This window comes from Apis laboriosa, unplaced genomic scaffold, assembly GCF_014066325.1.
Source record: "Apis laboriosa isolate Shangri-la unplaced genomic scaffold, ASM1406632v1 scaffold70_cov154, whole genome shotgun sequence".
In the NCBI taxonomy this organism is placed as follows: Eukaryota; Metazoa; Arthropoda; class Insecta; order Hymenoptera; family Apidae; genus Apis; species Apis laboriosa.
The window spans coordinates 1008237-1035258 of NW_025224195.1; the positions used below are offsets into that span (position 1 = coordinate 1008237).

The 27022-nt window shown below is 31.6% G+C and overlaps 2 long non-coding RNA genes across 3 annotated transcripts; one reads left to right on the plus strand and one right to left on the minus strand.

Moving 5' to 3' along the window:
* Positions 1 to 1374: 1374 nt before the first annotated feature.
* Positions 1375 to 26809, plus strand: LOC122719136. Its single transcript, XR_006347515.1, has 4 exons — positions 1375 to 1611; positions 24807 to 24954; positions 25309 to 25975; positions 26459 to 26809. It is a non-coding gene; the product is annotated as an uncharacterized LOC122719136 (long non-coding RNA).
* Positions 15372 to 19969, minus strand: LOC122719137. Of its 2 annotated transcripts, none has more exons than XR_006347516.1 (5): positions 19740 to 19969; positions 18881 to 19658; positions 18675 to 18803; positions 18465 to 18598; positions 15372 to 15673 (listed from the first exon to the last, which is right to left on the minus strand). It is a non-coding gene; the product is annotated as an uncharacterized LOC122719137 (long non-coding RNA). The 2 variants fall into 2 exon arrangements; XR_006347517.1 differs by having other exon boundaries at positions 18675 to 18815.
* Positions 26810 to 27022: the final 213 nt, after the last annotated feature.

Here is a 27022-nt window from a genome sequence, read left to right on the forward strand (position 1 = left end):
CGGATGATGATACTCGATGATGGACATCGCAAGTTATACAGGATGAATCATGCAACAATTATTGTTATTGGTTGTACGAAAAAAATGTGCCATGCAAAAGTTGCATGATGGAAAAGGGAGATGTAATTTAGTGTTATTAATTTCTTTTCAGAGTGGAAAGACACGAAGGCCACATTTGTTTTTTTTTTTTTAATATCCATTTGTAAAAAAAATTAATAATACCAATTATTGATTTCTATAGCACGCAACTTTTGTCATGCAATATTTTTTTCGTGCAACAAAAAAAATGTATACATTGCAAATTCATTCTTCTGTATATTTTAATTCGTACTTTTTAATAGAAATGAAAACAAAAAGTCCCTAGAATTGTAAGTGAGATATCTAAAATTTATTTTTAATTTTTTAAAATATGAATTATATTAGAGATAAAAAGAGTGAGTTTGTATCAAATTGTATCGAATAATTTTTTTAAAGTTATATGATAAATATAATCAGCGATTAAATCTTTTTTTATATTTTAAACAAGGATGTTGAAAAGAAAATTCTATAACTTTTTGTTTTAATAAATATATAACTATGAAATATCTTGTACAGCTGTAAAATCAACAAAAATTAAGTCTCTTTTGTTCAGAAATTGGATTTAAATTTGCGAGAGCGATAAATTTGATTTAATTTAGATTTTGCCAAAATTCAAAGTTACCAATATTCATGGATTCGTCACACCAATCATGGTGTCAACGGACTTTCATTGGTTTTATTTTTATAACAACCATAATTAAGGTTAGGTTATAACTTTCTTTTCTAACCGCGTTGAATCGCTAGGGCGATCGTTGATCATCGCTTATATTCGTCGCCCACGCTCTTTACGTGACTATTCATCTTTGTAACCTGTCGTTCAATTTTCACGATCCCAGATTTCACTCTATTCACGGTGAATTAATTTTACTTTGTACCATAACGTGAACGAAAAGTATAGAGTATCAACATAACCTCTAATATCGGTACTCGTACCAACCTCACAAAACGATGAATTTCAGGTTTTCATCTTTGAGAAAACAAATATACTTTCGTTCTATTTTTATATTCGTTCGATCGTCTATGCATAGTATTTTATTTTATTACTATATTTAAAATTAGTAATATTAGCTTTCACGCTTTCAACTTCACTTTCGTCTTCATAAAAACAGAAGAGACATCAGAATCTAGGCGGAGAAAATATAGGGTGCTAAACATAGCTACCCTTTTTTGAATTGTCGGCACCGTACAAAACTTGACTCTGAGATGCAGTTCCATTTTAGAACTTGTTTCGCTTCTTACGTCTCGTTAAGACAGGTTCAAACACGCGACTCGATGCTAGATACGCATTTCGCGACCTCTCACGGTACGGTTTCCATGTCGAATTGTCTTTCGCACTCGACTCTCGATGATTACTTTCTTGACGCGATCGCGTGCCCAACGCTCATTCGATGAACGTGCGACATCTGATGCGAGTGTGTCAATGACTGGTGAAAGGTATCAATGGATTTTCCTCTACTGACCCACGACAAGGAACTTTCAATCTCTAGTCACCTACACGACGATTACGTGCTTCCACTTACATAATCGACGTAGGTAAATATTATTCCATTATAACTAATATATTATAACTAATACTTCATAACCTCTTTCCCTTTTGAAGTATGATAATGAAATATGAAAATATGAAAATTACTAAATTGAAAATTTTTAAAATAAATATTGCGATGATTTATTATGATTGGAAATTAGAATTTTCTATCATATTATTTATTTGCATCAACGAATTAAACAAATACAAATTTTTATTAAATAAATATTTTCAATTTAATAAAAAATCAACAAAATTTGTTTTAGAATATATGAAATTAAATTGGTAGTCTTAATGTCATGAGTATATATACTTTCGAGATCTCGATCCGACTTTAACCGACATTGCCCGATTTTAACCGAAGATGCTCGAGATTTCGAATTGAAATAAAAATTAGAATATACGTATATATATATATATAAAAATATAATATCGAGCAAGCGAAAAAAGTGAAATTTATCGAAATTAGACTTTGTTGCCACTTAATTTAACCCTGATGTATATTTTCAAATAATCCGTGATCTTATAATTTTCATTAATCAATAACGATTACGTGACAAAACGAAACGACCTCGAGTTACGATGTCCCGACGCAAACTGGTTCGGTGCAAACGAAATATATTGCCGATCCGGTAGGGGAAAAAAAAACGCGGGTAATTTGATTTCATTTTGAAATTACAGACCGCCGGCCATCGATCATCATCTTGGCCATGTTGTTGCGCGCAATACTTTACCGTTCGATCCAGATTTACTGTTTAAAAAACAGTCACGATGCGCAATAAGTTAACTATATCATTCATATCGGGACAAGAAATAATGAGGCATAACGATATCGTGGTATCTTAATAATATTGCGTGGTATTATAAACAGCCATATAGATAGATAAAAATTGATTTTTTAAAAATATTTTGACAAAGTATCAAAATAAAATTCCTTAATTATAATCGTAATATAATTATGATCTTGTTAATTTCACGTATAGGTATAAATTTCTTCGCTATATTTATCCGATCTACATTAAAAATATTTGAATTTTTCGTTTCCCTAAAACCTGATGGATAACCTGTTATTATCCTACGTTGAAAAACACGTCGTATAGCATTAGGTGTTGATCACTTTGCATATTTTGATAAATATTTTAACACTGACTATCTTGATACACTTGCGTGTACTTCAATTCGAATATCTATCATAAAGATGCGTAAATATAAATTCCTATAAAACAAAATCAATCTTGAAATATAATTTCGTTATCAAATATATTAATCAAATATATAATATTTGAACAAATACTGAATCCTTCGTGGAAATTGGATATTATAAATATTTATCTCACATCCTGTTTAAACCTGTAAATTTATATATCATAATATATAACTTTCACAGAACAGATGCAAGATTATAAATTGCTTACTTATGAAAATTTATACTATATCAAAATATGGGCAAAACAAGTGAGGACAACACGAAGTAAAACTATACCTTCGGCACAATTTCCATTAAGAGGGTAAACTGTTCTACCAACTTTCGAGGTTACTATATATATCAATGGATATCGCAACTTTCAATGCTAATTAAAGACTTCGCTACGCCTCGAGAAGAGAATATTGGTGTATCGCCGAAAAGCGAAACATCGCATCAGGGGTCGTAAAATAAATTTCTACGATATTACGCTGAATCGATCTGTTGGGACACGTTTTTAACACGCCAGCATCTGCATTGTGTGTAACCGCAGACACAGAGGTAACGCCGGCGGTTGCCTCAGCTCTGACAGAAGTTGACCTTCGTGAACGGTATAGTGTAGCCTTTCCTTCGGCCTCAGACAGTTTCATCCTTCGTGCGTTTCCAACCACTGTCCACAGTTATAGATCACGCTCACGCTACCTTTGGGAACCCAGAGACCTACTCGACAATGGGCTATACTAATAACCGAGAGGTTTACAGTTTCTCCTTATTCCAACCTCGATGGAATTAAAATATCCTTGATGAAGATTCTGTGAATTCTCTCTTTCGAAACGATGATAAAATCGATCGAGGAGACGATTGATCCCATCGAATTTTTGTTCGATATACATCGGGATATAATCATTCAAACGAAAGAAAGGAATCGTTTTTTTTTTTTAAGAAATAGTTGAAATGAATTTATGCCTTTTATAATGGAGAAGAGGGATCATTATAGGATCGGTATAATTAGTGGAAGGGATTTTTCTGAATTTCATGTAGGTCGACCCTAGTGAAATATGAGAGTCAGTTTTCCGAAATTTTTTTTTTTTTTTCTTTCATCCTTCACTTTTTCAATCTCGTCTATCCTCCCCATTCATTTCAACGCCATTTCTCCATCATTCTTCCAGTTTTTCGACGCGGATGAAAAGGCGGATGGAATATAATCCCTGGGCTTCTTCGATAATATTCTTTCTTTCTAATTTTTGTGAAAACAAAATGCGATAACGAATAATTTAACGTACAAATAATGGAAATATTCGAGACGAGATTCTTGGTGTTTAGTTGCTTACTTTGATTTGTTAAAATCAAGCTATTATATCTGTATCTGTGTTGGAATTAAATGTAGAACAACAATTGATTATGATTCAATTATCATATTAGAAATTATATTATTTTATATTAACGTGTTATCGCTATTATTAAATCATTTTTCTCTTTTTCTATCATTATCTCCGATTGTTCACGGTGAAATGAATATATAGGTTGTTACCTCAACGTATAGAAATATGGCTTGTTTACAATGTCACAACCGTTCCGATAATAAACCGTTGCTGTGCTTTTCTATGTCAAGGTAAAATATATATATATATATATATATATATTTTTTAATAATTCAAGCAGATCGTAATCTCCAATAAGCGTTATAAATCCAAAGTAATTAAAGAAGATGACAAAGAAATACGTAAAAAAAAAAAAAAGAAAGAAAATTAACGCGTAACGAAAAGGAAAAAGGTAGAAGGAAGAGACTAGATTTATTGTGGTGTGAAACGAGCCTAAAGAAAGCGGACCGACGGTGTAAACCTCGGCAAATCCGGCCAGAAGCCTTTGTGTTGACTGCTCTTGGCTGAGTGAACGAGCTTGAAGGTGGAGAAGCCAGATTCCCTTACCGGTTGAAAACGTTTTAACCACCTGCTTCCGAAATTTGATCGCCCCTATTCTTGTATACACTTTCCACGGTCTTCCCCTGTGTTGACACACCGAGAGATAGAGTGAAGATGGAATTGGAGCCGCAGGGTCTAAATAAGTTGTCAAGATGACAAAACTCGATAGAGGAAAGGTGTCAATAAAAGTGGTGCAAAAAAAAAAAAATAATTCACTACGATAGATATTAACTATGTATAGATATGTACGTTTTTTTGCACAATATTCATCGAAAAGATTTGATCGAATGATGAGAAAAATTGTCGATATTGCAAAATATGATATGATAAAAAAAGATGTTGCGAATAAAAAAGTAGAGGAGAAATTTTTAATTAAAATGGATGTTGATTAAAATTTCATTTTCGATGATCTTGTCGAAAAGAAAGTATTGGAACAAATATATTATTATATCATATATATATATATAAATAATTTGTACTATAGTTATATTGAAATAATTATTTAAGATAAATTTTAGCCAACTCTGCTGCTTTGGAGTGTCTTGGAAAACTTCAAATTGGCTTTCTGGAAATTCTCAATTATTTAACTTGTACCTCAAACATCTGGTAGTAACATCATTATTTCTGTTTGATCTACCGGCAGGATCCTCCATTAATTTCTAATAGAAACATCCAACCGTCCAAGGGAACACTTATCATCGATATTTTTAGCTATTTTACATTGAATCGAGAAACAGATACACCGTGAAGACATCTATCCCTTACAATACATTACTCGAGGTTATTATCAATCAAAATGCCGAGGGTAAAGTTTACGACTGTCTTCAGGGTGAACATGCAATAAACATCCCGTGAAATTCCACTGTCGTCGTAAAGCAAAAACGAATTTCTTCTCGGGCCAGAGATGTTTTTCGAATCCATTATATGAAGTATAGTTAAAGGCAAAGTTAATTCGAATCGAATGAATCAAAATTTTCGAGTGAACAAAGGAATAACGATTAAATGAAAAAATTTTGAGATGGATAGATAATTTTGAGATGCGATCGAATCGAGTAATAAAAGTATAATTTTTTTTTTTTAACAACAATTACATATTAAAAAGTTGACAATGATTGTTCGAGAAGATGAAGAAAAGAAGAATAACGAGTGAAATAAAAATAAAACGGGGAAAAAAATATGATTTATGCTCTCTGTGAATAATATCGCTCAAATTCACGACATTATTAATCATGATTCGTCTGGCGCCCTACGGTACTCATTGAGGGGGATTTGCTATTTTTATTGCCAACGTTCAACCACGACTCTCATTTAATACGAAGAATCAATGGAAAAAGTTGCATAAACCTGCACTGCTGGAAACGTAGTCTTTCGCTTGAAAGTAACGCGACTGGAATAACGGAGGAGAAAAAAAAGAAAAAAGAAAAAATTGGGAAGAGAGAGAAGGAAAAAAATGTGAAAGGGACGTGTTACCCCGCGGCAGATTTAGGCAAGAATTTCGTATGCGGGTTTAGTTAGCGTGGAAAGTTATTTCCGTCAGAGCATAACCGTGTTCCGTTGCGCGAGTCTGAAGAAAAATCGCGATCGGTGAACCGTCCGAAAGAATTAAGAAAAATATTCTCAAAACCGTTTCTCTTCGGAAAACCGTGATATAGAAGGGGAATTTTTTGAAAAAAAAAAAAAGAAAGAAAAAAAATTAAAACGAAGAGAACAATTGAAAATACGATACAATGAGAAAATAGAATTATGAATAAATTATGCAGGGAAAGAAGGCTTCAGAATTGAAGTATAATTGTTATATACGTATCGCTGAATAAATTTTCGTTTTTAATTCTATGTATTACTAAATTATTATTAACTTTTAAAACAAGCTGTACACATGAATATATGTACATATAAATTCTATATAAATAAAACAAATTGGTAACAATACCAAAATCAGATCAGCTGATTCTATAACCACGCACTATAATATTAAGAATTCTTGTCAAGTTTCTATTTCCCCATACGAATAAATTTTTCTCCTGTACATTCGGTTTGTAAATTCTCGACATGCATTTTCTTCCTCGATGTTCGAACGCATTTAATGGACCATTAGCAGTAATGCTGATCATTCGGATGCGATAGATCGATCGACGATTACTTTTAACTGTCGTATATATCGAATACGAACGCTTTTTTGCGCAGGCGCATAGGGGACAATCGCAACAACACGATACCGTATTTAAAAATTCGTGGAAAATATATTCAAAATATTCATAATTACGAGTCGCTTTTGTGTTAAGTCCAATTGTAACGCTTTGGTACGATATTCAGGGCAATGAGAAGCCGGAGAGTTGTGTGAAAGATTGCCGCGTATAATGACAGTGGTAAGACAGTACTTCGATACCATCCAACGTCGCAACCATTTTGTCGTTCCCAGCAATTATATACACAACCAAAAAACGCAAATATATCATCATATGTATGTATATAATCGGTGGAAGAAATATACAGATTGTAAAATAGGTTAGGTATTCAAACTGATGCATCCCAGAATCACGCAAAGACGTGAAAAGATAAAAATCCGGCAAACCTAACCTCAAAAGAAGATCTCGTAATGTATAATTTATCAAATGTAATTCTTGTTTTGTAATGTTTCGAATATCTAAAATATATTTTCGAGAAAAGTATTTAATATAAAAATTTTTTTTTATTTATTCTTTCTTCTTTTTCCCCATAGAATAAGAATGAAGATATAGATTTCCATTTAAAAAAGGAAAATTGATCTTCGAATAAGCATGAAAACATTCTATAAATAAAAAATGAATAGAATAACTGTAGTTCCTTCAGGAAACCATGAAACTTTTATATTTTTCTCGAAAATTCATTGCTATAATATATTTTCAATATGAACACGCTATAATATAATCTCTTGACTTTATTTTGATCATTGAAACATGTAGAATGCTACTCTATATGTCACTTTGTCAATCGATGTTGCCAATTCATCGCTTCCACTCATTACTTATCATCGACACGTCGGAAATAGAACAGAGAACAAAGTATTCGTAGTACAATTACTACATGTAGCCAAAATTTTTTCGAAACAGCACAATGACCCGTTTGGCTGCGGATAATCGGAACGATATTCCAAAATTGGCCTCCGTAAATAGTGGCAAAGATGACCTGCACTCGTCGGCTCAGGCGAACGGCCTCTCGTTGGACAAAGATACGATGCCATTGGCCCACCTGACAATGCACCGTACATCAAGGATTCGATAAACTTTCAATGGCAAACAGAAAAGTACGGAGGAACCGGTTCTATAATTTTCAAATGAATAACCATATAGCGTCACCATCGTGGCTGAATCGATAAACCGTCGACGATACAAAGGCGACGGTAATACGTGTTTATGCGCCTCGCTCGTTTTCACCCCGCCACATAATTGTATCTAATTAACTAGATTACGAGATTTAACCTTCGATTAACCCAATAGTCGAAAGGCTTGATGGGAAATCGCAGACAAACAAAACCTTTACTGACAATTCACACTTTCTCCAGGACATTTCGTGTCTCATGCGACAATTTAGTTATTCCTTCTTTCTCGTCTAACAATAGACGATTAAACGACGCAATTGCCACTCTCTCCATGATTAAACAAAAGTGAAACTTTTAATAAATATATATCGTTCGAATAAGATATATACAAATATTCTTACAACAAAATCTTATTTCCGTTCGAATTTAAAATCTCTTTTAAGCATGAAATGTGTTAACCTCTTATGCCATATTTTAACCTCTCTAGATGCCATAAGAAAGCAAGAGAAACGCTCTCTCCACGGTCCATTGCTAATTTTCTTTACGGCGTCGTACGTTTATGTCCCAAAGTTCGCAAAGTCAAAGACCCTGGTCCTGGACATTATAGGCTATTAGAGAGTCAACTGGAATTCAGAGTATACCCGGCAAGATTAAAGCAAAGTTGGAGGTCGATGGCGATGGCAGTAACAGCGGCAGCAGCCACTGGCATTGGTGTTGGCTGCCTCTTCAAAGAATCTTTCCTCGATGGACCAGTTCCGGCAGTGCTGCCGCCGCTGTGCAGCCGTTGGCGAATGGGAATAGACTTGGGAAGAAGATAGAAGACGACGAGATGGCGAGAAGTAGAGGGTGAAGGCGAACAAGAGGCCGCGTGCACGGGTAGAGGATAAAACAGGAGCAAGGTTAGGAGAGGGACGACGAACGGAGAAAGATGAGGGTCCGCGTAAGAATAAGAATAAGAGGAATAGGATGGAAGTAGGGGGAGAGTGCCACTGCGATAGACGAGGAGGATTGCAGTGAGGTACGCATAAAGAAGAAGATAGAGGGTCAGAGGAAAAAGGAGAGGCAGAAAGAAAAAAGGAAAGATGAAAGTAGGAACAAGAAAGGAAAAGAGGATGGAGATTACGCTACACGGAGTTGGAGGATGGAGGAAAGAGGAAGGCGAAGCGAGAAAGGGTAAAGGAGCGAAAAGAACGAAAGAGGAAAACGAAGAGATTATTCACGAATGTGAAAGAAGGAAAGAAGAAAGCCAAGATAAGTGTAAAGAGAAGCGGCGAATGAAAAAGACAGGCAACGTAAGAGGAAAGAAAGTGAGCAGAAGGATACTTTTGAAAGAGCAGACAGGCAAGAGGTGTAAAAAGCAAGTAGACGCAACTAAATTTCAAACAAATGGAAGAGAAATACAATTGTGAGAGAATTAACGCTTCTTGGAGGAACAACTTGAAAAATTACTATCTATAAATTCTTTAGTTCGAGCCAATACTGTGAATCGAAATGCGTGGAATTCTTTCGAAATCGGTACTCGTTCTCGTATCCTTAGAGAACATATGATGCATAAATTCGTAAGTTTTACTAGATTTTGTGATGGTAAAAATGGAAAATCTCCCTATTTATTTTTAAAAAGCTACCTATTTGCAATCAAATGCACGTCTTATCTTAAAGTATAATCGTATTTAACGTAATAATCGACGGTATTTCGTTGAATATATCTAATGATGCGACATCCAAAGGAGCAGCCCATTTCACGAAAAGTCAAATTTTCCCATGAATCCATCCATGTATTTTTTAAGTACACAACACGAAAACAAGCTTCCTCCCTCGTTAAGTTCAACGAGCACGTGCGCCGGCGTCGTTTCGAGCACGCGCTTGCCTTTATCGGCCTGCGAGCTCCAATTTTCGTCGCTCGAAAATTGGCCGCGCCGACACACCGAGTTAACTACAAGTTCTCGAACGACGCGACGTGCGGAATTATCGGTAGCTACTGGTTCAACCAGTCAGTCATCCGGATATTTCCTCTATATAGAAAGACTACAGGTGGAAAAGAATCGACACGACAGATTCGTGGAACGAATACACGCTTGACCAAACGTATCCCTTTGAATATGCATCGATGGAGAAACGGATTCGAGACGATGTTCCCCTCCTTGGCCTCCGCCTTATTTCTCATTTTTGTCACCAGGGGCCGTAATGGGCTTAATTCGCCACGCAGGATTCTCTGTCTGTCTCTATCTCGCTATCGGGAAACGGAGGTTGTCCGGGGAGAGAAAGGGGAATCTTTCTCGCGCGAACAGCGAACATCACACATGGTCGGTTGGCGTGCCGGGGCTATAATCGTCCTCGCGTGTAATGTACGATCGGTAGGAGGACAAGAGCCAGTGAGTTTCTTCGTGAGCGAGCGCGCCTGCCTTGTGGAAACTAGTGTGCGTCGCGTGATGTCAATGACACTGCTGCGCTGCAGCTGCTGCACACATAAGTCAAGCCCTGGCACAACACGTGCGAGCCACAGGTATATACGTGCGTGCACGGCTGAACCACCACCATCAACCGGGCATCGACTGGACAACCTGGTGTGAGTTCCAATACCTGTGTTCCCGCATAAGTATTTGTTCATCTGTATGTTACGTGTTTGAGGGAGTCCACACGGTGAATATATCGCGAGCTACGACGGCCAGAGGATCCTGCCCCCTATCGTTATCTCATTCTATCTTATTCGGTGTTCTCAGTCTCTCGCTGTACACCGAGGGCAGAAGTCAAATATTTCCATTCCTTTTGTGATGAAGCAACTAGATGGACTCTGATCATTTCATAGGAATTAAAGATGATATTATAACTTTTGTATGTTTTAGCTTAAATGATGAGGCTATTATTATGCATTTATAAATTTGCTATATGCATTTTGAAAGACTTTGTTTGGAATTATTGAAAATGATTTGTCATTTAATGAAATTGAAAGAATCTATGATTTTAATTGCCAATCATTAAATTGAATTATGAAATATTTCATTGAATAATATATATATATATATATATATATATACATTAAATATGTTTTCCATGAATATTTATCTTTCTTGATCATTGAATGAAATTCAAGAAGAGAAATGTTTTTAGAATTTTAATTTGTTGTGAAATGATATTCAAGACAGGTCCAAATTTATAAAAGATTTAAAGAATGTCGGCTATTACAAACAAACAATGAATTTTTAGTAGCATACATATCTGAATTGTGTAAACATCAAGTACATGGCACGCGGGTCTGAAATGCAGGTAATTACAACCTGACGGAAACCCCTCACAATAAATTAAGGACAATAACACCTGGTATCTTGATAATACATGCCATATATTAATTTTCTAAAGGAACTCTTTTAAGAATTTCCGTAATATATAATAAATGCAATAATTTGCAAATTTATTTTTTAACCAAAAATAATTTCTCATTTATTAAATTATTATTATGATTTTGTATCTAAAAGTTTATATTTTATAAAATATTCTATTCTTCATAAAAAATTAAGTATATAAAAACAAAATGAAAAATATAAAATTAAATTTAAACATTAAATAGAATGAATAATAAAATATCTTTTGTTTAATTCATACAATGCAAAATATCAATAATAAAACATATTTTGAAATTATTATTATCTTTTGAAAAAGATAATATCATATATATCATCGAAATTACTATAGTAAATTTATTTCTATAATTATAAAAGCATAAAAAATATATACGTTGAATTAGATTAACTAAAACAGAATATCCAAAAACCAAAATGGAGTCTAGCGTATAAAATATGTAGAACCAGTTTCGTGAGAACATTTTCCGCAGTAGACGCAATGATCAAAGAAACTGTAATCGACTGAACTCTGACCTATGACTGGAATTTAAAGTAGAATGAATTAAACCTACTTACAGGACAAGTAATATATATGTATCTTATGAAAAAAGCCTATAAAATTATCAACCATCATTGAAATGATGAAATGATGAAAAAAACTCTAATATTAAAGTCATTTATTGAAACCAGTTCCGTTTTTCGTTTACAACTAAACATATAAAATATATAAAAAAAGAAGTTTCAAATTTATAAATATATTTTTTTTTATATATTTTATTTTTCGAATATTTGATAATTAGAGCTTGTTTTCACATATATAAAATAATTTCTTCTAATTTGATTATGAAAAATTTAATAAAGAAATTAATTGCTCTAATAAAAAGTTTCGAACAATTCCCACATTTGAATATTGTTTTAACTAAGCATTATAGATTATAAGTTCGTGAAAAACTGTGGATACATAGTAAAACAAAGAGATTATTCATTTATAATTCAAACATGATATTAATTAAATTGATATACGCTTCACAGCCAGAATATTGCTCACCTAACCTAACTTTCTTTTTACTTTTCTTTTTCCTCTTCCTACGACATATAACTTTAAGCCACGTATTAAAAATATAATTTTATAAAATGTTTACAAAACTTAATTTCATTCACGAAAAATACAATATATAATATAAATATTTTCAGAAAAGTATTAATATAATGCACTTTTATTATAGTATAAGAAGAATAAGTGAAAAATACAAAGAAAGAAAGAATCGTTTAGAATCTCAATTAATATAATATAATATAATTGATTCTGCAAAAATTTACTCACCACATCAAATCTGGGCATATCTGTAAATATCTGTCGTTGATCCAGCAGAATGACAATTTTGAAGATTATATTCTTTCTTCTTCATATTATACATGAATATTATACTTTAATATTATATATGAACACAAATTTCAAATTATTAACTGTTTTAACGAACATTCACGAACATGCGTTCACATGTTTCCATCCACTAGCAGAGAAGCACAAATATTCACAAATTACCGTGGATACATAGTTTAAAATTATACAGGAAGAAAACGAAAGAATTAAGTAAAAAGGAAGAAAAATTCTTAACGAACGAATATTAATCAACGACACCGGGATGATGTGCACGTGTTGCGGAACGCGTTCCGATCTCTGTTGTGCGCATATAAGTCGCGCAGCATGTTCATTGCACGCATGCGTAGGCGTTCGAGCTTTTTCGCCGCGCATTTGCAATTATTATAAATCCGCTTTTGGCTCGCAAGCTCGCGTTTCCTCTTTCACCATGATATCGTTATAAATCCGCAAGAAAGATTCGGTTGCAGAAACAACTACTGCAAAAATTATTTCTCATATATTAATAATTCAACTATTTATTAAGGGAATGCATATGTAATTTTCTTTTCAGCTACTAATATTTTTTTTCTATCTGATGTTTGGTAAATAACAATAAAATAATGATTTATTTCAACGAAATAATTCATTTTAAATTTTGCATGTTGTTGAAAGTGAAAATTTTATCTATTTAGTTGATAAAAAGCATTATATGTTTAGATATATTAGAAACTATTTCAACTTAAAAAAAAAAAAAAGGAACACATACTATTACTATTGAGTAATAATATTCACTTATTTTTTATCGCAATGAATATAATTTATATACAATAAATGATTAATTTCATGATGCAACGAAACGTGAGAGATTAACTCAATTTATATAATTCAATTTAAATAAAATCACACATTCAAACAATCATCTCATCTCAATCTTTAATTTAAATTTTAACTTAAATGTTACTTCAGTGAAAAGGTTAAATAATATTCAAAAAATAAAATCCCAGCACACTTCATGCTTGAACAAACTTCAAAAAAATATAAAAGTAAAAAAAGATGTACAAAAAATTTCTCATTAAAAGATATTCACAACTTCTCAACGTCATGATGAAACAGCATGAACGAACATTACCGTTAACTGATCCGTGCTGTTTCGGTCGCGTATTCTTGTTCATGGACGTCGCGACGCCGTGTCGCGTCGTCAAGATTGGCTTCCGCGTGCGAAAGTGAAACGATCATGTAATTTCTTCTGGTTTCGTTCAGCGTCAACCAGCGTGATACACGATACGACGCTGTGCTAATATCTTTTTCTTTTCAATTCTCCTCCTTTTCTTTATCTTCCTATCTTTTCTTTTCTTGCTTTCTCTTATCTTTTATATTTTCTTCATTGCCTTTATCTTTTCTCTTTTCTTCCTTGATCTTTTTTTTCCTTCTTTTATTTCATTCCTACTCTTTTCTTTTTGGATGTTAAGATAACATCATCTCTTGAATATCTTCTATCTTCTCCTTCTATCTTCGATCTTCATCTCTTTTGTTCAATCTTTTCTTCTGGAACTGAACCGGCCACGAGAGAAACATTTTTATGGGGAACGACTCATTTACGGAGATCCTCGTAATTGCTCATCAAGCCCAGCGACATGCACTCAATTATTTCCACGAGTGTCTCACGTCCTACGCAATTTATTCCTCCGTAGTAGCCTCAACGATTGTCAATACAAGGCGTTACTCTTCCTGATTATGACACGCACATTGGATGCAAGATAGCTTCCTCTCTAAGGAATGCTCGTGTATTATTATTATTTACAATCTTGCATTTTGAATTTTTTGGTATTTTTTTTATTTCTTTCTTTGAGTTTTCTTTTATAATAAGTTAAGTTCATTTTTCTGATCAAAATTATTCTGAGAGCATTGAAAAAATGTAAAATTGAATGAATTTGAAACAAGTAAAGTTTTTTTGAAAAATAATAATGTTTTATCATTCCTTTTCTTCTTATTTGTAATGAATTTTTTAATAAATCGAATATTTTTCAAATAATGAGATTGAAATTATTTTTAATCTTAAAGATTTGAAATGAAATATTTAAATTATTTAACTATTAAGTTAATATTTGTTTGTATTATGTTTGTAAATTGAAGTAAACTATGTACACAAATTGCACAATTTATTTTTTGTAAGATATGTTAAGAGTATCTTGCTATAATAGAGAAATTAAGTATCAGGTTAACTTGATAAGAATTGTATCACTGAAGTTGAGACTGATGATAAAATTCAAGATAAAATGTTTAAAATCTTATTTGTCATTATTAGTACTATATTTATTTTAATGAATTCTCTTTCTCATTTTTATTGATCAAAATGATATAATGAAAACTTGCTCGGTATAAAGTATCTTTTTACTACTTTGGAAAGAACTAATTTAGGAAAGTTGAATAGTTCCAAAATTCAACCCAAGACGGAGACTATTTCCTTCAGAGTCTTATTGCTTTAACTAGTTGCATCTAGAACGATTTTAGAAACAATGATCAATTCAATTTGCAATTTACTTTCAATATAGTATTCTATATTTCTCGTATTTGGTTTTATTTTAATCATATATTACTATTATTTCACAAATATTTATAGCATTTTTCATATATTTTTTGCAATTATTCCATAGATTAATTTTAACAAAATATTTATTGTACTAAAAAAAAAAAATAATTAATATTTACATGTAATTAATTACATATAATTCTTTAAAAAGTTTTACCTCATGCATTAATTCTCATCTTCTTCATTTTCACAACATAATAATTTTTCTTCTGGTATTAAATCTTTCCATCTATTATTCAATATTCATTATATCTCAGAAAATAAAAGTTTCCAAATTTGCTTAATCCAAGTTTATCTTTCATTTTTAAGAAGAATAGAATATATAATATCAAAATTCGATCAACTATTTCCAAATGTTCTGCACAATCCTATCCTGCACAATATATCCAATTAATATCATACAATTAGCAATTTTTCTTCGACGAATACCACGCAGAAAACAAATGAATTTCATCGGTCTGTCAATCGCAAACAGTTCTGTTCACTCTGAGAAACTGGTATTCTCCCTAATTCGGTTTCATCGTTATCCCGATAAGGTTTGATTGATTCGTCCACGGTCATGCAGCCGATTTAATTAAAGGCGCGCAAATTAGTCGTGGCTCGCGTCCACGAAAAAAAAGTCAGGTCGACGTGCCGACGATGGTGGTTCACCGCGGAAAAGAATGTTTTCTCACGTGTTCACGGATACCGCGTCATCAGTGCTAAAAGTTAACGGTAACCAGCGAAGGTTGTTGCAAGTGACTCACACCTTTCCTTATTTTCCATCTCTCTTTCTTACTTTGATAAAGTTATAACTCTGAATCATTTGCAATTCTGACATAACAATAAAATAGAATTCTGTTATTATTGATAAAAAAAAAAAAAGAACGTATTGGAACATAGAAGTGAAATTACGTATTTTTATTATTAAAGATTGCAAATGTTTTATGCATTTATGGAAATTTTAAATGTAATTAAAATCTATGCGCGTGATACGATCAAAAAGATATAAAATATCCAAAGTAAGTAAACAGTCTCATTATGAAAATGAAAAATAAATTCAATCTATGTAATTTTTGTATATATTATATTCCACATTATTGTAATATTATATTCATTGATAAAAGAAAAATTTACCTCGGAATATAAGAAAATAAGATAATCTTCGGTGAGCAAGAGATAATGAGATAAAAATTAAAACAAGTTTTATCGAAAATAAACGAATTATCATTCGGCTAACATCGTAAAAGGATTGCAACATTTGAACAGTTATATTGTAATTGAAAACAAAATTATATCGAAAATAAATATAATGAAGAATGTGATTGAAAATAAAATAAATGAACGAGAAAGAAGATAAATAAGGAAAGAAAAAATGTATTCCGTAGATGTCATTACTGTTTGTTTATAAATTACTAATTTTTTTTTTTTATTCTTCTTCATCAAAATCATCATCTCTTATATCACGAATTATCATCCCTCCATCTTTTACTTCCTTGTTATTTCATCGAGCACGTTCGCGCGAAATGTACAGTCATTCGAGAAAACGAACAAGACTTGTTACTCTCGACACGTCCATCGTGCACGAGTGACGTGCAAAAAAAGGACGTACACGCGATCCGAAATGCGAATTAACGATATTATCAAAATGTCCAAAATGAAACAAGAGATAGCGTACAGTCAGTTCAAAGTCTGAACATGGTAAAATTGAGTTCAACACTTGAATTGCTTCTCGCTCCTTTGGAAACGGATCTTGGCACTTATTTGGCCTCTTCCCAGCTTTCCACCTGGGAATAGAAGATATCTGACTGTCGCGGGGAATCGTGGGAAGTAAATGATACCAATCGAAAAAAATTCTTCGTGTCGACGCAACCCTTCATCGACGAAATTATATCGTAAAATAATACCGAGAGCTGCCTTGGATCGAAAAACATCGTTATACGAAAATAGTATATATATATATATATATTGTCATTTTTTTTTCCATTAGAAAATTTTATTTCTATGGAAAAATTAAAGAAGCATCATTCGATTTCTTTCGAATCTAATTATAAATATTCTTTTACCAGATGACAATTCGTTTATTTATTGATAAAAATTAATCAGAGTATTGAGTACTCCGTGTAACTGTTGATATAAATCTCTACTTCGATTAAAATATATAAAAAAATAAATCGAGGAAGAAATTTTTTCATCGAAAAACTTTTTGTAACTTAAAAATTAGATTGAAGATATTTAGCATAAGAGGAAAGCCGTTACTGTACTTCTTTCCGTTAAAAAATCCTCTTCCTGTGAAAAAAACCGATGAGACATCCGTTTCTTTCGTGCCTATCTCGAATCCCGTTCTCGAGGTCTGCGCGATAACGTCGATCGTTTATGGGAGAGGTTAACGAGAGGATCGTGATGGTTTAATGAAACGCGTTTCACGCGGTTTCAGGCAAACGCGGATGCTATTCTAATCAACCATTCCTCGACACGGGATTCGACGAAAGTGTATTGAGGTATAACGCAAGAGTGTGTTGGTCGAGAAAGAGGAATATTGATTTCACTACTAACTGCACTTTCATTCATCCGACTTGAAATGGAATTGGAGAGATTTATCTATCGCATTAAAAGATGAGATATCTTGTTGATTAAATAGAATAGAGAAAAAAATATTTTATTTATATCAAATCCGAGTGTAATATATATGAATTCTTTTTATGACTTAACTAAAAACTATTAAATAAAATAAAATTTTCAAAATATGAAAAAAATTTATGAAAATATATATATATATATTTGAAGACAATTAAACAACAATTATAAGACTTTTATAAGACTTTCGATTAATTCAATATTCGCGAAATTCTGAGAAATTTATTATGTACAATCAGTGATAGTACATATCAATACTCGGAAAGTCGTGCCGAGAATAACTTTTCGCGTAGGTATAAGTAATGCAAATGTCGATTTGCGGAAAGTGGCGAGGAGAAATGTATTATAAAGTAAGAAAGTGAGATGTATAGTGAGCAGACACTAGTGGGTGTATTCGTATACGAGAGATGTGGGAAGAAAAAAGCAATACGAAAGTGCAAGTCGTTTGCGTAACGCGAAGTTACTTACTAAAGCAACGTTCACACCGTTTATTAAGTCGATAACAAGTTTCGCATATATCTGTATAGTAAATTGGTATTACCACGAACCTTGATAACAGCTGTCCCCATTAATTAATATTCCAAATAACGTGTCGATTTTAAAATTGAAACGATCATTTTGCATAACATGTAATATATTAATTATTAAAATAAATAAGCATTGGAATTTGTAGAAATAACAACTGGAAATAAGATAGAAAATAAGAAAATTGAAAGAATGTAATTAGAATGCATAAATATTAAATCTCATCAACTGACTATAATGATAACTCTTCGATATCTCTCCTTGGAGAACATAATCCATAGATATATAGTGGAATATGTAACTTAAGAAAATATTTCATGTCATTTAACTTGTCTCCAATCTCCAATTTGAAATCTCAGCTTCTGCAACACTCTCTATATAAAGATACAATATCGACATGTATTTATTAATAACTTCCAAGCGATTTGTAAACGCTTACGGTTAGATATCCGACAGCAATCGGTGGCCCTATTTCTCCAATGACGAATTCATTCATCTTGGAAAAAAACATTTTCTCGATCTGTTCGAATTAAGACAAAGACGAGGCACGAAATTGCAAATGAAACTATGTATAATATCATGAACGAAGTATCAGAACCAATTTACGATCATTATATGTTTATATGTTTATATGTCTATTAATGGTTCTTCTTGCAGTTCTTAGTTTATTGACCAGCCATAAAAATATTGGTCGTAATCTCTCAACCTAAATATTCGAACGTCAAAAGGACATATTATACCGTGATATAAACGGTAATTAAACGAATTAACAACGCATCCGTCAAATCAGCGGATTAATCTTATTTATGCCTTGTTAAATCGATCGACAAGCGCATCGTGGTTAACTCGATATTTAATGAACGATGCTATACACGTTAATCACTTTGATTTTTTTCAAAGGCTACGGTGGAGAAGATTTAACTATAAAAGGCGTCTAATAAATCTCGATTAACGCGATCACAGTGGCAATGAAAAGTGAAATTCCCTAGAAATTTATGATATCATTAAAATCGTCTCGTGAGTGAAAGCGTATTTTCTTTTAATGAATATTCCATTCGATATTTGATATTTCATTTTTGATTTTCAATATGATTTTTATAAAATGCCGATAATCCTATTTAAAAACATTTCAAGTTTTTTATTTATTTTTTCTTCATAAAAAATCAATCGCCCAATTTTATTGATTATATACTGCATCTTTATTCGGAGACCATGTACTAAAAATTGAGAATAAGATTATCTTTAATCTATTTATTAAAAAAAAATTCAGAATGTAATATTCAAGTTAATTATTTTACCATTTGTTTACACTGATAATGAATTTATAAACTGAACTCTCAAGCGATGCATGATTTATTTTTTGGAAAGTTAGGTTAACTCGATAAGTTTATATTACTGCACATTTCAAGACTTGAAAATTAAACTTTAACTAAAATAAAATATTTAATATATTTTTTTCTAATATTTAACTGAATATTTCCAATCTTTTTCATATATTCTAATAATATAATTCTTATCAAATTCCAAACAATTATTTATTGCAAATTTTCGATTTATTTATTCACATTTTCTTATTAATTACTAACTAACCTATACGAAACGTGAATCGAAATAAATTTTCATACTATATTGAGAAATCGACTTATATTGAGAAATTTCACAATCGATTCACACTTTCGTCAATTCGATTATTGCCAACTTCACTCCAAACAGTGACGCGAGATATCGCGTAGCTCTTTTCTCGAGAATCGATCAGAATCGATACAATTCCTCTTTAATCTCAATCGAGCAGTCGATATTAGAGAGAGAAATATTTACAAATGGCCGCTTGACAGAAAGTTATAATCGTAACACGAAAAATTGTGAAGGAATCAAAGAAACTTTATTACTATAATCTTCCAAAAAGAAAATAGTTGATGTTTTAACGACTGTGCATCCAATCAAATGATCATCCGTGTATTCTTCGTCGACGTTTTATTCGTGGAGCAACACGAATTTCAGTTGTAAATCGAAGTACGTACACACCAAAATCCATTTCGATACGAGTATGTACGTCGTACCATAGCAGTGAGTTGACCATTCGAAAGGAATGAGGATAGAAGGAACGGTTAGGCCAGGCCAGATATATTTAACCTCTTCACTGCGCAGACCGTACGTAAGGAGCAACACTTGCTCTCCGCGATTTAAATAAATGCACGCGTTCCGAATACCAACCATTGTTTCACTCTGCAACACGACTTACTTATGAGAACTTTTATACGATTAAATGTTCCGTGTTCCCGTAATAAAATAAAACACTATCCCTTTCTCTAGAAATGCGTTTGATGTTGCTATTTTTGTTTCGTTATACGTATTGTCTATGGTAATGTATGAAATTGCATTATTAAATATTAAACAATATTAAATTAAATTATGAATTTTTAATTTATAGGACGCGACTTTCAAAAAAATCACAAAGTTTTGGAGAGTTATATTTATTCACATAATTATTTATGAAAAATTTTCGAAAGATATATTTAAAAATATGTTTGAAAAAAATTTAAACTTCGATACATCAATTAAACTGAGATGGTTTTGAATAGCACGTATTTGTTCCGGAAGTAAAGACTTCAAAAACAAGGTTATGTATATATCTTTATTTTCTCAAAAGAAATTATATTTCTTTTATATTATCAATTGATATATTTTTTAAAATTATATTTTATCTTTCATCTTTTAAATTTTTTCAATAATATAACTACTTACATATACAATTAAAATTAAAATCTTTATTCTATAAAAATAATTCTGTTTGACAAAATTAGTATTAATTTTTTAAAAAGTATCTATACATTTTTAATAATTTAATATTTATTATTTGAAAAAATAATATTAATTTATTATTAAATTCATTTTTTTAATAAACTTTTGAATATAATTTTTTATAGAATAACTGAACATCGTATATGTAAAAATAATTTACTATAAATTATTTACTATAAATAATTTACTATAAATAGTTATATCATAAATTAAGTTACCATATTAATTAATTTTTTAAATTTTAATCAATTTGCAAGATATACATGCATGAATGATTCATGGTTACTTGATTTTGAGAGGATAAAAATATTTCTACCTAATATTTTACATCGCCTATGTGACATCTGTTCAAACACAAAATTCACGACATCTTGAAAACGTTCGAATAAATCTTGTCTTTTCCCTAGTCTATAAATGGATCCAATTTGGTATAGACGAAACCAGCGTCGCGTCACTGTCAAATTTGAATGTAGTTATAGTGAGTCATTGACTTTAACAGCTGTACAATTTCTGATTCAGCAATTATATACGTTGTGAAATTTGATTCTTTACTAAACATTTAGCTATGCTTCCGGATGCTTTGCTTTCATTTAAATATCCTTTTCTTTTTCTTTCTTTTTTCAACGCAAAAATTGAGGTTAAGGTCATTTCTTTATTAATAGTCTTCTTATAAATATTTTTAATTTATCAAATTTTATGAAATTTTTTTTTATTAGTGTTAATTTGATTATATTATTATATTCAAATTTTGAATTTTTAGGTTTTCCTGTTTAAAATATGATTTTTCGAAGAATAAAAATAACATTTCTACTATCTTACAATATGTATTGTAAAAAATTTATTTAATTATTGAAACTGAAGATAAGAAATGATATTTCTGATTAATATCACTTGAAAGATTTCTATACAAAAATTCTTGTCTATATTAAATCAAGATCAAAGTTGAATTAATTCATTTAACACATGCATAAATGAAAAAGAGATTCAAAGTTTCACGCCTTGATCCTGAATCTGAAATAATAAAAGTGAAATGATATACATATATAGAGCCATCGAGAGACATACACGGGGAGAAATCCCGATGATAAAAATAGATTCAAACAGCCGTGAGGACCCTTTCGTCGGGTCTAAGTGCGTAAGTGGCGTGTGGAGTGGTTGACCAGTTGGTCGGAAGTGCACACTACCCGCTCGATGGGACGTCAGCACAAATCGTGACGAAAGGATGTAACGTCGATTGAGGGAGAGAGAGAGGGGGGAGAGAGAGAGAGAGAGAGAGAAAGCGAGCTAAAAGAGCGAGCCATAGAAAGAGAACGAGAAAGACAAGCTCTCGATATTGCATACAGACTAGGGAGGGCCAGAGGGAAGGGGGAGGTTTTCCTTTTTAAAAGAAACGGGACACGCCGTGATATAATCGCGTAATCGTTGCGTCGAGAGAAGTCAAAGGCACGAAGCATGCACACGATCGTTTCGGGCTCCGGTTCAACTCGTGATTCCGGCTCTTCTTCCCTTCTTCTTCCATTGTACATCGCAATGAGGAAAGAACAAACGAAAGAGAAAGAGACGAAAGAGTCGATGAGCAGCCGCCGTTCCGTTCCTTACGAGTCGTGCTTCAACTTTCACTCTGATCTGTTACGCCTCGACAATATCCCGCTTCGTCCTCCCACCACTACTCAACCATGCATCTTTCCCTCCATTTACCATCGTGTCGATCCTGTTCTGATTCCTCGTGTTGCGAGGGTACGAAACAACGAGACGTATAAACGCCATACGTACACCATCGATCCAATAGGATTCCTAGCTGTCATTGACTCCACTATATGACGTCATATAGAAGCGACGCGCATCGATAGTATAAGATGAAAGGGATGCAGGTGTACGGACAAATAAATCGAAACGAAGTATATATTGAAATATTTGGCAAGGATTTTTATCAGGCTGGTTGACGATTAACGAGAAACTGGGATAAATCATAGGAGATGGATTTCTGTACTGGTGGATTCATGCGAAAAAGAAACCCTCTTACAATTGACAATGATACACCGGTACTCGGAACTGATTTCACCGAAGCGGGAACAATGCCCCTCTTGTCTGCCTGCGGTTAAGTAGACGCCACGCCGTTTCAGAATTTTTGGCACAGTTCCTATACCTTTTCAATGACAAACACGGTTTTCTGCTATTTTCATTTCTCTTTTCTTTCTCTTTGTTATATCGAGCTTGATCTCCGTGAATGATTTCTTTTAAGTATAGGAATGACCCAGAAATGATACTATAGAATAATTATAAAAAAATTGTGTACAATTATCTAATATTTAAAATGAATTGAATTCTTCTATATTGCCTAATTATAAAATAATTAATAAAAATATTGATTGGAAAAACGATCTTTTCTTTTTTTTGTATTATGATCTAATCTTAAAAAATCTTTTAAATTATGAGATTTCTTAAGATTAATCATAATACAAAAAAAGAAGAAAAAAAAATATGCAAATTTAGAAAAAAAATTAATATTATCTCGAGATATTTTTCTATCGATTTCCATTTATACAAATTTCCAGCTGTTTCGCAGTTTATTATGAACTTAAGCATGCAAGGCGAGGCAGTAAATTTCACGATGAAGAAACAGAAATGCGTAGTAAGTGCAGGGAACGAAAGAAAAAATTATCGCTGTGAGCCAGTCCCAGCTCGGAGTTAAAAATATGGCCAATTAAAGACCCACACAAAGCTGAATGCAAGGGCCAACGTATTGTGGCTTGACAAATCCGAGATGGAACAGGCCCGTCGACTTTCCCCATTTGTTTCCTTCTGAATACGAAATATCTTTGTAATTTATTTCTCTTCATCTGCTCTTCTTTTTTTATTTCTTTAAAAGATTTATCAGATTATCCTTTGTATGTCTGAATTTAAAATATTTTCCATTTGTATCATATAATTTATATAAAAGAAACTAAAGATTAATATAAAAATTAATCTTCAATTAATAAAAATATATTCTACAGTATTTTAATAATATTTTAATAATAATGAAATTGTTGTCTTTTAAGTTAATAAGAGGAGAATTATAGAAATTAAAAATAGATGATAACTAAATGAAACAATTCTAAATAACTCTCTGATAACATTAACAAAGAATATCAATTATATATATAAAAAGAATAAAAAATCTATATGATTTTTATAGTATTATATTATAAAAATAATACTAAAATAATAAAAATAACAATTAATTTAAAAATAAATCTTTTCATTCGCAGCATTCTTCTCCGAGCTAATTTCTTTATGAATATAAAGAGATGTGTCAGCTTTTTTTTCACGTTAATTTGAATATCGCCAGTATTTTCGTTTTTAATCCGAATAAATTATTCAAAGAGACGAATTTTTCTGACCTGTCCAACGACTGATTCCTTTTTCATTCGAGCACCAGTTTTCGTTCATGTTCCGGTCCTCCGTGGGCATCTACATATACGAACACAACAAAACATGTGGGACGATCGAGATTTAAGGCCGGTTTCGAAGATTTAAGATCTAGTCGCGTTGCGTTACGAACATAATTTATTTTTGCAAAGTGTTGCAGGACTTGACACGAACCACTGGTAGGAAGAAAAAAAGAAAAAATACATGGTTGAAAGTTGAAAAACAAGTCTGAGGAAGAAGATAAACTTCTCGATCAAAAAGAAGTCCTGCATTTTACATCGTTACTTCTCTGAATTCTTGGTAATATTTTAATTGTGAACAATATTAAATGTAACAAGAATAAAAATGCACTTTTGATTAAAATTAGCAAAATAGATATTAATATATATTCAGAATAATGTACAATAATGTACGTGATTATATTAGAAAGAAATATATGAAATATTTAGAAAAAAAAGGGATGTAAATGATAAAAAGATTCATTGTACTCAAGTTTATTATTTCTTTTTTTATTTTCTACTGTAAATTTGAAATTGAACAATCTTTAGAATTGAAATATTAAATTCATATTTAATATTTTTAGTATTTATTTAACTAACTACTAAATAAATATTTTTCATAATTTGTTATTGATATAGATAACACGATTTACAGGATCTCTTGTCTTTCCACTTTCTCTGCAGTTCAAAGGTGATGGTAGTTGGTCATCCAACAAAATATTGGCTATTAGATGATTGGAGGATAAATTATTTATAATATTTTAATCTAAAATACATCTTCAGCATTTTCTTATCTATACAATAAATAAATACAATTGTGAAAAATGCGAATACGATCGAAATTTATTATTTGGTGAAAAATTTTCGAAAGATTCAATAGGATCGTGCTCGAGCATAAGAAAACTGATCGAAAAACAAGCCATGGCGTTGGTCTGATTATGAATCCTGCAAGTTTTAAGGTTCAATCGATAACGAATCTAAATATTGGCTTTGTCTTTTATCAGCGTGCACAATCCTGAAAGTAGTAAAGTACCCAACCGATCGTAATTCTCCGTATATCTTATGTATACACAGGAAAAGTCATAAAACTGAGATGGCGGGAAATAAGGTCATCGGTGCAGTCACCCTTGCAAATCCTATGATTCAAAAAAAAAAAAATGGAAATTTTAATAACAATCAATATAATGATATTTTTTTCAATTAAATACTAGATGAAGAAAATTAATTTTTTAAGGGGAAAAAAAGGATCTTCAAACTTAATTCTTACAAAATCTCTAAGATACAAGATACTTTAATGATATTGGAATCTCTGAATTCTAATGGTATGTATGAAAAATGTTATGAAAAAGTTGAGAATTATCGGTTAAGATGAATCTTTAAATCTTTCATATCTTTGTGAAATCAATTATTTTTATCGTGAGAAACATCAAAGTAAAAGTTGTTTCTATCTCAATTTATTGATAAAATCTCTTTATAGTACTATGAACCTAATAAATGGGATTTTCTTATGATTTAATTTCAATAAATGATAGAAAAATGAGAATTATAGATTATATTTAGGAAGAAGAAAAAGAAATAATATTATATTTTATTGTATTAATAGTCTATATTAGACATATAATATTAGAAGGTTCGATTGTTTGCTCAACCCTCTTCTTTTACTTATCAGCTTCACTAAATCTCCTTAATAACACCAATTATTCGTTTTTACCCCCATGTAAAATGATGTAGAAATTTACCGATCCATCGAATGCAATGGATAAGATTAACGAGACCTGAAAATGCGTTCCGTATACGTGTTCTAGCCGAGAGATCGATTGTCGTACTGCGACACTAGTGTTGGAGAGTTGGCACAACTCGAGAGTTGCTGTTCATGGCTAGCCCTGAGATCAAACTCCGGACCACTATCGAGATCTTCCAAGATCCTTCTCGTTCGAGAGCAGTTTCATTAAATTTAGATCGCGTGTATCATTCGTGCCCTTCTATTACTCGCAATTAATATTCTTATATATGACAACTGAAAATTAATTCTATCAAATCTTTTCATAAGAGTGAATGACGATATTTTATATTATTTAATTTATTTTCTTATTAATAATAAAAATCTTTATTATTGTATTCTATTGTAAATATAATTTTTATTCTATTAAAATTAAGTTTAAAACACGCAAAAAAAAAAAAAAAAGAAAAGAATAAAAAGTGTTATGGAGGAAAGTGAAAAAATTAAAGAGATAAATCGATATTCAAATAAATATTAGTTAATAAAAATATTTTTCTATTTTTTCTATTCAAATTACATTTAAATTCAAGATTGTATCTGTATTCTGTTTATTCATACAAATATATTAGTACTTTAAAATATAAATAAA